General features: G+C 41.6%; 1 protein-coding gene across 2 annotated transcripts in view; it reads right to left on the bottom strand.

Moving 5' to 3' along the window:
* The window catches only part of LOC120021299 (signal peptide peptidase-like 3), a 51,377-nt gene that overhangs the window by 8,498 nt on the left and 25,876 nt on the right, over positions 1-17,003 (bottom strand). The window lies entirely within an intron of this gene.

Here is a 17,003-nt window from a genome sequence, read left to right as displayed (position 1 = left end):
TGGGTTGTAGACTCCGTCTCATGCTACCACTAGAGTGAGAGCACCGCCAGCATTCAAAAGTGACCAAAACATCAGCCAGGAAGCATAGGAACTGAGAAGTGGTCTGTGGTCACCACCTGCAGAATCACTCCTTTTTTGGGGGTGTCTTGCTAATTGCCTATAATTTCCACCTTTTGTCTATTCCATTTGCACAACAGCATGTGAAATTTATTGTCAATCAGTGTTGCTTCCTAAGTGGACAGTTTGATTTCACAGAAGTGTGATTGACTTGGAGTTACATTGTGTTGTTTAAGTGTTCCCTTTATTTTTTTGAGCAGTGTATATTGTTTTACTATCCTTCAAATATGCATATTGCATAAGATACCTTGGATGGCTGAGGTGGTTGCCTCCAGAATCCCCTTTCCTAGGCGTAAACTTGATTATGTTTGGCCTGGATAGAGCTCTACTGAGGTTCAGTTTAACATGGTAGCATTTTGTTCTAATCTAGTCTAGGAGAGGTAGATTCAGCCTTCCAACAGGGGGAAGACCAGCATAGGGGTCCAAGTTTTTTTCTTTTTTTTCTTTATATTTCTCTGACCTTTCAGCACATTGGTCATGTGATCGTACTAACATTAATTTCTGATTACTATGACTAATTCACATACTCTAGGCTCCACATGCTTTATCAGCTGGAACGTGAAAGGAATTAACCAGGTGGTCAAGCGTAGCCGAGTGTATGCTCATCTTAAATCCGGACAGTTTATCTCCGGTCCAGCGACCATGATACACTAAAGAGAGGATGGGTAGGCCAAATATTTCACTCCAACTTTGGTGCTAAGGCCAGAGGGGTAGCCATCCTTATCAGAAAAGGCACCCAGTTTGTCTCCTCCAAAGTAATTTCAGATACTAATGGCAGATATATTATAGTGATGGGGAAATTGTTTAGCACACGTTATTCTGGCTAACCTCTATGGTCCTAATTGGGATGACGCTCAATTTCTCTGACCTCATTGCAACACTTCCCGACCTTAACTCTCATCATTTGAAATTGGGCAGAGATTAATTGTGTATTGCATCCAAGTCGAGACAGATCCAGACCGAAGCCCAACAATGTAATTTCTAAATCAGGTGCAGTAATCAACTCATTCTAGAATCATATAATTTGTCTGATCCATGGAGGAGGAGCTATCACACTCCTAAACAGTACTCCTTTTTTCCTCTCCAGTCCACCGCTCATACTCTAGGATTGACTTTTCCTGCTGGACAATAGAATTCTTCCTTTTGTAACTAATAGTCAATATCACAGCATTGTTATCTCAGACCATAGCCCTGTCCAGCTAGATATCCACTTTCCAAACAGTACTGTGTCACAATGCACGTGGGAACTTGACCCACTAATACTATCCTGTAGTGCCTTTAAAAAATACATATCAACTCACATTGATGTCTTTTTACAGATCAACTGCACCCCTGACGTGTCTCACTCTACTGTGTGGGAGTCGTTAAAAGCCTATCTAAGGGGCCAAATTATTTCATACACAGCGTATGGCACCAAACGCTTATCGGAGCTATCTCAACTCCTTCTAGATGTGGACAACAGATATGCATCTTCTCTGACTCCTGAACTCTACAAAGAGAGACTGCTACACCAATCGGAATTTGACAATCTTTCCACCAAACAAACGGAGCAGCTTCTGTTTAAGTCGAGACAAAAATTTGATGAACACGGAGAGAAAGCTGGCAAGTTGTTCTCACCAGCTTGGACATTCCGCTGCTAGCAGCACCATAACTGAAATCTGTATTGCAGCTGATTTAACTTCTACCAACCCCAAAGAAATAAACAATGAATTGAAGCAATTCTATTCTGCCCTTTACTCGTCAGAGGCTCTTCATGACATCTCGTACGCATGCATTTCTAGACAATCTGGACATCCCCTGTCGCAATTCAGATGAGCAAACCAACATGGATGCCTCAATAAGTGATGAAGCTACTATGGCAATCCAGTCCATTCAGAGCGGTAAAACCCCTGGGCCTGATGGCTTCCCTATTGCATTTTATAAAACATTCTCCTCTAAATTATCCCCTATCCTCACCTCAATGTACAATGAAATCCTTTCTAGTCAGAAATTGCCACAGACACTTACCCAGGCGACTATTTCTGTTTTGCTTAATAAAAAAAGACAAGAATCCCCTAGACTATGGCTCATACCGCCCTATAAGCCTTTTGTGCTACGGTTATAAAATTCTCACTAAAAGATCCTCTCGCGCCGTTTAGAGACTAATGCAATTAACTCTGACCAAAAGGGATTGATCTCAGGTAGGCAATCTTTCTATAATATGCGCCGGCTATTTAATGTTCTTTATTCTGCCCACTCAACTCTACAGCCAGAGTTGTCATCTCTCTTGATGTTGAAAAGGCTTTCGACCGGGTTGAGTGGGAATATCCATTTACAGTACTAGAGAGATTTGGGTTTGGCCCGTCATTCCTTTCCTGGATTAAGATTTTGTACTCATCCCGTGGCTTCTGTCCGCACCAACAATGTTACCTCCAGCTACTTCCCTCTCCACAGGAGGACCAGGCAGGGTTGCTGTTTATCCCCTTTCCTATTTGATATGGCTATTGGCCTCTTGCTATCGCCCTTTGGGCGGAGCAGAGGATTAAGGGAATATTAAGGGGCAACAACTCACAAGGTGTCCTTATATGCAGACGATCTTCTTTAATACATCTCTAAAACGGTGGAGTCTATACCCTCTCTCTTGGACATGCTACAAGGTTTTGGGACATTCTCTGGTTATAAGTTAAACCTAACAAAAAGCGTGATCCTCCCCATTAATCAGTTAGCAGAAGAATTGGGTATGCCAATTTCCCATTTAAGGTGGAGCATCAGGTCTTTACTTATTTGGGGATAAAGGTCAAACGCTCATTTAAGGCTCTGTTTAAACATAACTTCAAAACACTCCTGGAGCGCACTAAGCAGTATTTCATAAGGTGGTAGTCTCTTCCATTTCTTTAACATGTCGCATTAATTCTGTTAAGATGACTGTACTACCTAGGTTTTTGTACTTATTCCAGATTCATATTTTTCTGCCAAAGTTGATGTTCAAACAACTGGACAGCTACATTTCCAACTTCATTTGGAATAAGTCAAATCCACAAATGAGAAAGGTATATCTAGAGACCTAAGCCAGTAGGCGGGCTGGGCCTTCCCAATTTTTTACAATACTACCGGTCAGCAAATACATCTAAATGTGTTTATTGGGTTTCTACATTTGAGAACAAGGATGGCCCAACTTGGGCCATCATGGAGTTACAGTCAAGCCTTCCAACTTCTCCAGTCTCGCTCCTGTGCTCCCCAATGCCCATGAACCTTGGCACCCATGTTTTGAACCCCACTGTTAAGAACTCCCTTAAAATCTCGTCCCAATTCCGAAGTCACTTTAGCCTTAAACAAGCGAGCGGCTTCTCCCCATTAACATCTAATCCCAGCGTCACAGATTGACACGGAATTCCAGTTCTGGCATAGGAACGGTGTGGTGTTTTTTTGTGACCTATTTGTTGATAACACATTAATCTCATTCCATACTCTGAGGGTTGACCATAATATTCCCAATACCCACTTTTTTAGATACCTGCAAACTCGCAGCTTTGCCCAAAAACATTTCCCTTCATATCCACTCGAGCCTACTAAGTGTCCAGTCGAGAGGTGCTTAGAGCTTAACCTTTATCTGAAGGGCACAATCTCCAGATTATACGACATAATACAGAACATTAATCTGCCTTCCTTTGCAAATACAACATCTGCATGGGAGCAAGACATAGGTGACGAGCTACCCAATGATATATGGCAACAAACTATTAGGCGTATCCACACATCATTTTGCATAAGGCATGGGCTTATTCAGTTTAAGGTTTTGCACCGTCTTCATTACTCAAATGACAGATTGGCAAAAATATACCCAAATGTTGACCAAGTGCTTGAGATGCCTCCTGAGTCCAGCAACTGTGGGACATGTTTTGGTCATGCCAATCTAAACTTTGAGTGGCCTCTGGGACCCCATTTGAGGCACTCTCACATGTGCAATACAACTGTTAGCCCCAACCTGGTCACTGCCATTTTTGGGGTACTCCCCTAGACCAGAATGCTAGCTCGCCGCCTTGTCCTCTTTCACTGGAAGTCTGCAAAGTCGCACTCCTTCATGCAGTGGGTTAAGGAGGTGATGTGATCTCTGCCTCTGGAGAAGGTTAGGTACATTGTGCATGGGTCCCGACAAAAGTTAAACTTAACCTGGGTCCCCATTAATACAACACGTGGAAAGTCTTTTACTTAGTGTAACTTGCATAGTTTGGTCATGTCTGTTCTATTGGCCATTTGTGCTCCTAATAATTTTTATTGAACTTTTTCCCCCCCCATTGTTTTTGTTTCTATTACTGTTTATTTTGTGTTTTCTTTCCTATTTAACTTACTTTTATAGATGCCTTGGTGGGCGGGTGGTTTGGAGGGAGGGGATGGTTGGGAGAATGAGGGGTTGTACTGTTTTTGTTATATCTGAAAATGTATAAATAGATAAAACATTTAAGTATATTTTAACATATTGGACCATGCATAAAGCCCAGTGTTTCCCAACCCTGGTCCTCGAGTACCCACAACATTACACATTTGTAATGTAACCATGGACAAGCACGCCTGAACTTGTCAACCAATCATCAAGCCCTCAATGAGCTGAATCAGCAGCCCAACCGATGAAGAAGCATAGTGGCTACAAAATGTTACATAGGCTGAAGCATGGGGTTTGTCAATCCTGAATGTTATTATTTTTTATAATTATTATTCTATTATAAATATACATAATTACTCATTATTGTTATGTTTTTATTACAAAGCATGGCCCTTTCAAGACTCCATTGTCCTTTTTGAGCAGTGTTACGTAGCGATGGGCATTCCGAGTCTTTTCTGTGAGACGGACCATTTGGCTCCATTCATCTAAAAAAGAGCCGTACACTGGGCTCCCAAACAGCTCTTTGTTCAGTAATGCTTAGAAAATATACCTAAAACCATTAAGAAAAAAATTGTACATCTAATTTAAAGCCTAAAATATTGCCTAACACATGTCAGATTATGAAATGTGAGTTCAAATACATTATTACCTGACCAAATTAGATGGCCTGCAAAAAAATAAATAAAAAATAAATATATATTGCTCCTGCACTGAGGAATTACCATCTTCAGAGAACGCTTTATAATTATTCTGTAGATAAATCGACGTCTGGAGCCCAAAAAGCAATAGAAACAGCATGCAAATCAAGGAGCCAAATGAACGGCTCTTTCACATATGCTATTCGGTTCCCAACGTTCACCAAAAAGAGCTACTACAGTTGTGACCAAAAGTTTTGAGAATGACGCAAATATTAATTTCCACAAAGTTTGCTGCTTCAGTGTCTTTAGATATTTTTGTCAGATGTTACTACGGAATACTGAAGTATAATTACAAGCATTTAAGTGTCAAAGGCTTTTATTGACAATTACATGAAGTTGATGCAAAGAGTCAATATTTGCAGTGTTGACCCTTCTTTTTCAAGACCTCTGCAATCCACCCTGGAATGCTGTCAATTAACTTCTGGGCCACATCCTGACTGATGGCAGCCCATTCTTGCATAATAAATGCTTGGAGTTTGTCAGAATTTGTGGGGTTTTGTTTGTCCACCCGCCTCTTGAGGATTGACCACAAGTTCTCAATGGGATTAAGGTCTGGGGAGTTTCCTGGCCATGGACCCAAAATATCGATGTTTTGTTCCCCGAGTCACTTAGTTATCACTTTTGCCTTATGGCAAGGTGCTCCATCATGCTGGAAAAGGCATTGTTCGTCACCAAACTGTTCCTGGATGGTTGGGAGAAGTTGCTCTCGGAGGATGTGTTGGTACCATTCTTTATTCACGGCTGTGTTCTTAGGCAAAATTGTGAGTGAGCCCACTCCCTTGGCTGAGAAGCAACCCCACACATGAATGGTCTCAGGATGCTTTACTGTTGGCATGTCACAGGACTGATGGTAGCGCTCACCTTGTCTTCTCCGGGCAAGCTTTTTCCCGGATGCTCCAAACAATCGGAAAGGGGATTCATCAGAGAAAACGACTTTACCCCAGTCCTCAGCAGTCCAATCCCTGTACCTTTTGCAGAATATCAGTCGGTCCCTGATGTTTTTCCTGGAGAGAAGTGGCTTCTTTGCTGCCCTTCTTGACACCAGGCCATCCTCCAAAAGTCTTCGCCTCAATGTGCGTGCAGATGCACTCACACCTGCCTGCTACCATTCCTGAACAAGCACCGTACTGGTGGTGCCCCGGTCCCGCAGCTGAATCAACTTTAGGAGAAGGTCCTGGCGCTTGCTGGACTTTCTTGGGTGCCCTGAAGCCTTCTTCACAACAATTGAACTGCTCTCCTTGAAGTTCTTGATGATCTGATAAATGGTTGATTTAGGTGCAATCTCACTGGCAGCAATATCCTTGCCTGTGAAGCCCGTTTTGTGCAAAGCAATGATGACGGCACGTGTTTCCTTGCAGGTAACCATGGTTGACAGAGGAAGAACAATGATTCCAAGCACCACTCTCCTTTGGAAGCTTCCAGTCTGTTATTCGAAGTCAATCAGCATGACTGAGTGATGTCCAGCCTTGTCGTCAACTCACACACCTGTGTTAACCTCTTTGGGCTGCAGGGGCAGTATTGAGTAGCCTGGATAAAAGGTGCCCATTTCAAACGGCCTCGTACTCAATTCTTGCTCGTACAATATGCATATTATTATTACTATTGGATAGAAAACACTCTAGTTTCTAAAACAGTTTGAATTATATCTGTGAGTAAAACAGAACTCATTTTGCAGCAAACTTCCTGACAGGAAGTGGAAAATCTGAAATCGATGCTCTGTTCTAGGGCCTGCCTATAAATGTCCTTGATATTTATTAGTATACATGCACTTCATACGTCTTCCACGAGATGTCAACAGGCAGTGAGAGAAGAAATGGAGTGTATAACTTGATCTGGGGTCGAATAAAAGCTCTTTGTATGACGTGTCACCAGTTTCCTGTTTTCTGGAGAGCGCGAGAAGGGACCTGGTATTGCCTTCTGATAAGCTGTCGTTATAGACGACTAATATCTCCGGCTTTGATTTTATTTGATACATGTGACAATATCATCGTAAAGTATGTTTTTTCAATATAGTTTTATTAGATTATTGAAATTTTTCCGGGACGTTAGGCGTGTTGCTTTGTCTGCGTATGTTCAGGAAGGAGAGCTTCGCGCCACTTTGCTAGCTTTCCGTGCTAATTGACTGGAGAAGAGGACATTCTAAATCCAAACAACGATTGTTCTGGACAAAGGACCCCTTGTACAACATTCTGATGGAAGATCGTCAAAAGTAGGACCCATTTTATGATGCTATTTCATATATCTGTCGAACATGTTGTACTAGTAGTTTGCGCCCAGATTTTGGGCACGCTCTCGCTATAACTAAGCTGGATGTCGCAATGAAGTTATTTTTAGAATTCTAACACGGCGATTGCATTAAGAACTAGTGTATCTATCATTTCCTTTACAACATGTATTTTTTAGTAACGTTTATGTATAGTTATTTGGTCAGAATAGTTGAGTGTCATAAAAATATCTGCACATTCTGGGAAAAAGATGCTACGTTAGCACAATGTATAACCACTGATTTCAGCTCTAAATATGCACATTTACGAACAAAACATAAGTGTATGTATAACCTGATGTTATAGGACTGTCATCTGATGAAGCTTATCAAGGTTAGTCAAATTATATATCTTTTGCTGGTTTGTTACGATCGCTAACATTTGCTGCTGGTAAATGGCTTGTGTTTCTGGCTATTGTGGTAAGCTAATATAATGCTATATTGTGTTTTCGCTGTAAAACACTTAAGAAATCGGAAATATTGGCTGGAATCACAAGATGCCTGTCTTTCATTTGCTGTACACCATGTATTTTTCAGAAATGTTTTATGATGAGTATTTAGGTATTTGACGTTGGTGTCTGTAATTACTCTGGCTGCTTCGGTGCTATTTCTGACGGTAGCTGTGATGGTAGCTGCAATGTAAAACTGATTTATAGCTCAAATATGCACATTTTTCGAACAAAACATAGATTTATTGAATAACATGTTATAAGACTGTCATCTGATGAAGTTGTTTCTTGGTTAGTTTGGTTGGTTCTTGGTTAGTTAGGTTGGTTTTGTGCATGCTACCTGTGCTGTGAAAAATGTCTGTCCTTTTTTGTATTTGGTGGTGAGCTAACATAAATATACGTGGTGTTTTCGCTGTAAAACATTTTAAAAATCGGACATGTTGGCTGGATTCACAAGATGTTTATCTTTCATATGCTGTATTGGACTTGTTAATGTGTGAAAGTTAAATATTTCTAAAAAATATATTTTGAATTTCGCGCCCTGCACTTGAAGTGGCTGTTGTCATATTGTGCCCGGCTTCGGGCTTGCAGCCCAAAGAAGTTAACGAGAGAATCACTGACATGATGTCAGCCGGTCCTTTTCTGGCAGTGCTGAAATGCAGTGGAATTGTTTTTTGGGGATTCAGGTCATTTGCATGCCAAAGAGGGACTTTGCAATTGCAATTCATCTGAACACTCTTCATAACATTCTGGAGTATATGAAAATTGCCATCATACAAACTGAAAATTTATATTTGTCATTCTCAAAACTTTTGGCCACGACTGTACTGTTGCGCAGCTGCACCTAAACCATGCTTGAAACACCGGTTGTAACTGAATTTGTAAAATGATGCCACTCGTGCAATTGAAGGACTAATTAAGTGGTAGCAATGGAAAACTGTTCCCCCCTCTTTTTTTTACTAAAAGCCAAAACAGCGATCAAAAGTATTTTTGCATTAAGAATTGTTGTGCATTGACTGCTTGTAAGAATACATGTTACCCTCCCTATGACTCTTGCAACTTGAATGCACCTCAAGAGGAATATTTATCTGGCATGGAACACACAAGGCAACTAGGTAAATAGTTAAACTATTCTATGGGGTTTCCTGATTTTGTTCTAATAACATTACATGGCAAAAACATGAGCACTGGAAAGTTGCATCCATACCTGAATGGTAAAGTATAGGCTTTGAATGACTGACAGCAGCTACAGCAGGCTACACACCACTGTTTGAGTTGAGCTCCGCGATTGTGTGCATGATAAGACTTTTTAATTCTCTTCATCTGAACATCGGCGTGTCAGCAACAATCATGCATGTCAATTCAGTGCACACAGCTTAACAGAGAAAATACAATTTGAGAATACATTTATTTGCCATTATAAACTGGGTGGTTCAAGCCCTGAATGCTGATTGGCTGAAAACATTTTTTTTTACTGCTCTAATTATGTTGGTAACCAGTTTATAATAGCAGAAAGGCACATCAGGTGTTTGTGGTATATTTCTAAGGACTGTATCCTTAGCCGTGGTATATTGGCCATATACCACACCCCCTTGGGCCTTATTGCTTAAATATACACTGCAAGTACAAAACATTAGGAACACTTTCCTAATATTGAGTTTCACCACTTTTGCCTTCGGAACAGCCTCAAAATTGTCAGGGCATGGACTCTAAAAGTGTCGAAGGCGTTCCACAGGGGTGCTGGCCCATGACTCCAATGCTTCCCACAGTTGTGTCAAATTGGCTGGTAGAGGATCTCTATGCTGAATAGTTTATTCTCTCTCATTCCACAGATGCTCAATTGGATTAAGATCTGGTGACTGGGCAGGCCACTGCAGTAAAACTGAATTCACTGTCATGTTTGTGGAACCATTCCTGGACAATCCTAGACTTGTGTCATAGAGCATTATCCTCCTGAAAAAAAAATATTTGCAGATGGATACACTGCTACCATAAAATGCACCTGATTCGCAAAGATGTTCCGATATCCTGTGGCATTCAAACGTTTCTCCACTTTTAACAAGGGGCCCAATGTGTGCCATGAAAACACACCATGATGGATACGTGTGGTTCTTTATACCATTCAAACTATCACGGATTACAAAGGGAATACCAGCCGCGAGCTGCCCAGTGACGGGAGCCTACCAGACGAGCTAAATGCCTTATGCTTGCATCAAGGCAAGCAGCACTGAACCATGCATGAGAGCACCATCTATTCCAGACGACTGAGTGACCACGCTCTCCATAGCCAATGCGAGTAAGCCATTTAAACAGGTTAACATTCACAAGGCTGCAGGGCCATATGGACTACCAGGACTCAGAGCATTCGCTGACCAGCTGGTAAGTGTCTTCACTGACATTGTCAACCTCTTCCTGACCCAGTCTGTAATAACTACATGTTTCAAAGAGTCCACCATAGTCCCTGGCCCAAGAATGCCACACACCTAAATTACTATCGCCCCATGGCACTCACATCTGTACCCATGAAATGCTTTAAAAGGCTGGTCACCCCACACTGCCCTTTCCCACCTGGACAAAAGGAATACCTACGTGAGAACGCTGTTCATTGACTACAACTCTGCGTTCAACACCATAGTGCCCTCTAAGCTCATCACTAAGCTAAGGACCCTGGGACTGAACACCTCCCTCTACAACTGGATATTGGACTTCCTGATGGGTCGCCCCCAGGTGGTGAGGGTAGGCAACAACACATCTGCCACGCTGACCATCAACACGGGGGCCCCTCAGGAGTGCGTGCTTAGTCCCCACGACTCCAACATCATTAAGTTTGCCAACTACACGACAGTGGTAGGCCTGATCACAGACGACGAGATTGACCTCCTCCCTATAGGCTGACACCTGGCAGTGTGGTGCCAGGACAACAACAACCTCTTCCATAACGTGAGCAAGACAAAGGAGCTGATAATGGACTACAGGAAAGGGCGACCACGCCCCCATACACATAGTCAGAGCTGTAGAGAGCGGGTCGAGAGCTTCAACTTCCTTGGTGTCCACATCACTAAGGAACTATCATGGTCCAAACTAGAGGTCGACCGATTAATCGGAATGGCCGATTTCAAGTTTTCATAACAATCGGAAATCGGTATTTTTGGGCCCGATTTGCCTTTTTTTTTTTTTACACCTTTAATCTTTATTTAACTAGGCAAGTCAGTTAAGAACACATTCTTATTTTCAATGACGGCCTAGAAACGAGGCAGAACGACAGATTTTTAACCTTGTCAGCTCGGGGGATCCAATCTTGCATGGATTACATTGCACTCCACGAGGAGCCTGCCTGTTAGCGAATGCAGTAAGCTAAGGTAAGTTGCTAGCTAGCATTAAACTTATCTTATAAAAAACAATCAATCAATGACTGTCATTGCTCCAATGTGTACTTAACCATAAACATCAATGCCTTTCTTAAAATCAATACACAAGTATATATTTTTAAACCTGCATATTTAGCTAAAAGAAATCCAGGTTAGCAGGCAATATTAACCAGGTGAAATTGTGTCATTTCTCTTGCGTTCATTGCACGCAGAGTCAGGGTATATGCAACAGTTTGGGCCGCCTGGCTCTTTGCGAATAAATTTGACAGAACTTTATGTAACTATGACAACATTGAAGGTTGTGCAATGTAACAGGAATATTTAGACTCATGGATGCCACCCGTTAGATAAAATACGGAACGGAATAAACGTTTTGTTTTCGAGGTGATAGTTTCCGGATTAGTCAAAGGTATATGGTTTAGAGAGAAATAGTCGACGCGTTATAATTCCTGTAATAACTTGCGGCTGAATTTGAAAGGGGTTCCTTCGTTATTTTACCGTTCATGTCTTCCATAGAGAATGTCTTGATCTACTTCAAATAAGATCTGTGTTTCGTGCAGGCTTAAACCGCCTCGACGTTTTGATACCCGTGTAAATCTCACTAGGATAAGGTAACGTTTGTCAACATATTTTCATAAATCCACTACAATTTTTTTTTATCTTCGCTTATATTTAGCCAATATTGATCAGAGTTACCTTGTCCTATGGATATCTACACAGTTATAAAATTGGCACGGTGATGTAAGCCTACACGAAACACAGACCTTATTTTAAGTGAATCTAAAAATATCCAATGGAATAAATGAAGGAACCGCTTTTCAGATTTTGCTAGGTGTCATGGGAATTATGACTCGCACTTTGGTTGTCAATTCTTACCATGCCCATTATTAAAATAGGATTTCCTGCATATAGAAATTAAAGTTTTTGTTTTCAACATTCATCACAGGTAACTTACTCTATTTTTATTCAAACAGTTGAAAGTATTTGTCTCCTAAGCAGACTCTTCAGTATCATTGTCACTTCAGAGCTGTGTGCGTGTGTGTATTTATGTATTATATTAAGTTAAAATAAGTGTTCATTGTTCATTCAGTATTGTTGCAATTGTCATTATTACAAAAATGTGTGTGTGTGTATGATATATATATATATAAAACATTTATTTTTATTTTTTATAAAATCGGCCGATTAATCGGTATTGGCATTGAAAAATTGTAATCGGTCGACCTCTAGTCCAAACACACCAAAACAATTGTGAAGAGAGCACGAGAACGCCTATTCCTCCCCGGGAGGCTGAAAAGATTTGGCATGGGAACTCAAACACTCAAAAAGTTATACATCTGCACCATCGAGAGCATCTTGACCTGTTGCATCACCGCTTGGTATAGGAACCACTCAGCAAGGCGCTACAGAGGGTAGTTGTACGGCCAAGTACATCACTGGGGCCGAGCTTCCTGCCATCCAGGACCTCTATACCAGGCAGTGTCAGAGGAAGGCCCTAAAAATTGTCAAAGACGCCAGCCACCCAAGTCATATACTGCTGTCTCTGCTACTGCATGGCAAGCGGTACCGGAGAGCCAAGTCTGGGATCAAAAGGCTCCTTAACAGCTTCTACCCCAAAGCCATGACCCCGTTATTTTAGCACAGGCTTGATTTACACTCACTGGACTCTAACCAAACACACTACACAGACACTAACACGCATGCATATTGACCACAAACATGCTGCTGCTACTCTATTATCTATGCATTGTCCATTTACGTTGACTTGTTACCAGTACCTCTTATAATAGCCTTGTTATTTTACTGTGGTAAACTAGTTCTGTTCGTTTATTTAGCAAATTTGTAATTTATTTTTTACTCTGCATTGTTGGTTAAGGGCTCGTAAGTAAGCATTTCACGGTAAGGTCTACCTACACCTGTTGTATACGGCACATGTGACCAATTGAAATTGATACCTCAACATGAAACAGCAGGAACCTGGATTCATCAAACCAGTTAAATGTTTTTCCAATTCTCCAGTGTTTTCTTTCCTAAGCCCACCGCAAACGTAGTTTCTTGTTCTTTGCTGAATGAAGTGGAACTGTAAGGTCGTCGGTTGCCATATCCCATTTGGACACCAATGATGTAATGACCTGTCAGCTGACTAATTCTAGCCCATCTGTTGCTCTGCACAATTTGACAACTGGCTGGATGTCCGTTGGGTGGTGGACCATTCTTGATACACACGTGAGACAGTTGAGTGTGAAAAACCCAGCAGCGTTGCAGTTCTTGACACACTCAAACCAGTGCGCCTGGCACCTACCACCATACCCCATTCAAAGGCACTTAATTATTTTGCCTTGCCCATTCACCCTCTGAATGTCACACACACACTCCATATATCAAGGCTTAAAAATCCTTCTTTAGCCAGTCTCCTCCCTTTCATCTAAACTGATTGAAGTTGACATCAATAAGTGATCATAGCTGTCATCCGGATTCACCTGGTCGGTCTATGTCATGGAAAGAGCGTGTGTTCCTAGTGGTTTGTACACTCAGTGTATTTCATAGAACAGACATGCTTCTGTATTAAGCTGTCATCTCTAAACCAGTGGTTGTGTTACATCAGGGCAGCCCAACCATGTTGCTGGAGAGCTACTGTCCTGTAGGTTCTAGCACACCTGATTCTAATAATTATCTGGTTGATGAGCTGAATCAGGTTAGTTACTACTAGGGCTGGGGGATATGGCCTAAATCTGATATCATAATATTTTTCACATTTGAGTGTATGACGGTATTTGACGTTTTGAATAATAAAAAGTTCTAAATATGCTTAAATTCTAAATATAAGTAATCCAGGACCCTAGGCTGGCAACTAAACTGATAAGTAATTTCAATGGGGCTCTCTCTATTCTGATAACGGTATAACACAATCTAACTTCAACTTCACAATCTAACAGATATATTGGCACGACAGCCATATTGCAGCTCCATCCCAAAGCCCTTGCTTGGAAGTATACTTTGCAAGACTGCTAAGAACCTTGCCTTCATCTAGGCCAAGGTGGCGAGACATGGCAGTGATGACACCATAGGCCTTGTGGATCTCTGCACCAGACAGGATGCTTTTGCCAGCATACTTGGGGTCCAACATGTACGCACCCAATGGGTATAGCTGGGCAGCTTCAATGTGGTGCTCTTATTCTTCTCACTTTGCTCGGTGAGGTAGATTGCTGCTATAACTTGATGACCCTTCACATACCTAACCATTTCCTTGGCTCTCTTGTAGAGTGTATCCATTGTTTTCAGTGCCATGATGTCATTGAGGAGCAGATTCAATGCATGAGCAGCACAGCCAATGGGTGTGATGTGAGAATAGGACTCCACTTTAGACCAAGCAGTCTTCATGTTCGCAGCATTGTCTGTCACCAGTGCAAATACTTTCTGTGGTCCAAGGTCATTGCTGACTTCCTTCAGCTCATCTGCAATGTAGAGACGGGTGTGTGTTGTCCCTGGTGTCTGTGCTCTTGTAGAATACTGGTTGAGGGATGGAGATGTAGTTAATTATTCCTTGCCCACGAACATTTGACCACCCATCAGAGATGATTGCAATACAGTCTGCTTTCTCTATTATTTGCTTGACCTTCACTTGAACTCTGTTGAACTCTGCATCCAGCAAATGAGTAGATAAAGCATGTCTGGTTGGAGGGCTGTATGCTGAGCGATGAACATTCAGAAATCTCTTCCAATACACATTGCCTGGGAGCATCAGACGTGAACCAGTTGCATATACAGCTCGAGTAAGACATTCATCAGCACTTCTGACTACGTTCCTCCTCTGAGTCAAAAAAAACTTCTGATCCAGGAGGACCATGAGCTGTTGCTATCGATAAGGTGTCCGATTCATCATTTTCACCTCAAATAGAGGTAGAGGGAAATTTGTCAGTTGCTGCTTGTTGTGAGCGCTGAGGGAACTTTATGCACTTGGCCAGATGATTCTGCATCTTTGTTGCATTCTTACATATGATTTGGCACTGTATTTGCAAATGTACACAGCTTTTCCTTCTACATTAGCTGCAGTGAAATGTCTCCACACATCTGATAGTGCCCATGGCATTTTCTTGTAAAGTTTAGGAAAAAATGAGTAAAAAACCCCAAATACAATTCCATGTACAGATAAATAGTTAAGCAGTTAGATTAAACAACTCCTTTGTAAGATAAATGTTTTAAAATGAAACATGTATGGAAACAGGTGAATTAACACTCCTCAGTTAGCAGGCTCAAGTAAGCTAAAACCCACACGGTAGCAGAAACTAACTAGCAGAAATTGTTAACAAGTTAGAAATGATTTAAAACACACTTTGCAGTAGGCTGCTATTTACTAGTTTAAAAAAAATGTGTCATAAAATATATTCACCCCACCCAGTATTGTAATCAATACTTACCAGAAAGTATGTAGTCCTTGGCTCAGACAGTGTAGAAGTGTGGACTCAATAGTGTTAAGTTCATGTTTTAAGTATCCCTATATTTCTGTTATTACGGGGCTATCACTCAGTCAAGAGTGCGCATGCGCAGGAAGTCTTGTCGTTGATGGACCTAGCCTTGAGTGTAATGGCTACCTTGTAGTGTGTTCATATAGTATAGTAAACTTTGTTAAACTGGAACCTTGTCGTTGTGTCATTTCGAGTTAACATTGGTAGCAGAGGACGGTTTCTAACTACAATGTGCCACCTCGCTTCGACGAGAAGAGGTCGTACGAAAGTTGGAAAAATGAACTGGGAATCTGGACACGCGTTACTAATCTGGACGCGAAAAAGCAAGCACTTGCGGTGGTATTATCGCTCGAGGGAAGAGCGAGAGATACAGCACTGGAAATATCCGTTGAGGATTTGAACAAGGATGACGGTATGGGAACTTTGATCACAGCACTGGATTCTGTATTTCTTAAAGAAGAGAAAGACCGTGCCTACGAGGCATATTCAAACTTTGACAGTGTTACGAGAGATATTTCGGTTGCAATGACGGACTACATCATTGATTTCGAACAGAGGTACAATAGAATGCGCAAGTACGACATGGTTCTCCCAGATGCAGTGTTAGCGTTCAAGTTGCTAGATACTGCCCGTCTAGATGGTAGGGAGAAACAGTTGGCTTTGACTGCTTGTACTGTGCTGACTTTTGCATCTACGAAGTCGGCACTAAAAAGAATATTTGGTGAAAAGACGTCTGTCGCGCCAATAACAGATGGAATGCAAGTGAGTGACGCAGCATATTACACCGAGCAGCACAGAAAAGGCACCAACAAGTCACGTTCTCAAGACAACCAGAAGAGGGCGCCATTTCCCGGCACAAATCCACTGGACAAATATGGAAGGAGATCGAAATGTGCAATTTGTGAAAGCACTTACCATTGGGTTAAAGACTGTCCTCATAAAAATGAACACGTTAAACAGAGGAAAATGTAAACACAGAGATAGAGCAGTGTAACATTACACTGTTTTCAAATGAATCTGCTTCTGATACTGAGATTTTTATAGTTGAATCCTTAGGATCTGCTGTGATTGATACTGCATGTACACGGACAGTGTGTGGTGCAAAATGGCTTGATAGCTATGTCAGTGAACTAAATATGAAAGAAGTACAAAATATGATTGACACACCAAGCAACAGAGCTTTCAAATTTGGAGACGGGAGAATTGTCCATTCTACCAAGAGAGTTAAGATACCAGCAAAAATTGGTCAGACTAAGTGTCACATTGAAACAGAGGTGGTCCC

This window comes from Salvelinus namaycush, chromosome 26 (assembly GCF_016432855.1).
Source record: "Salvelinus namaycush isolate Seneca chromosome 26, SaNama_1.0, whole genome shotgun sequence".
NCBI lineage: Eukaryota > Metazoa > Chordata > Actinopteri > Salmoniformes > Salmonidae > Salvelinus > Salvelinus namaycush.
This window is presented reverse-complemented; position numbering and strand designations above follow the sequence as displayed.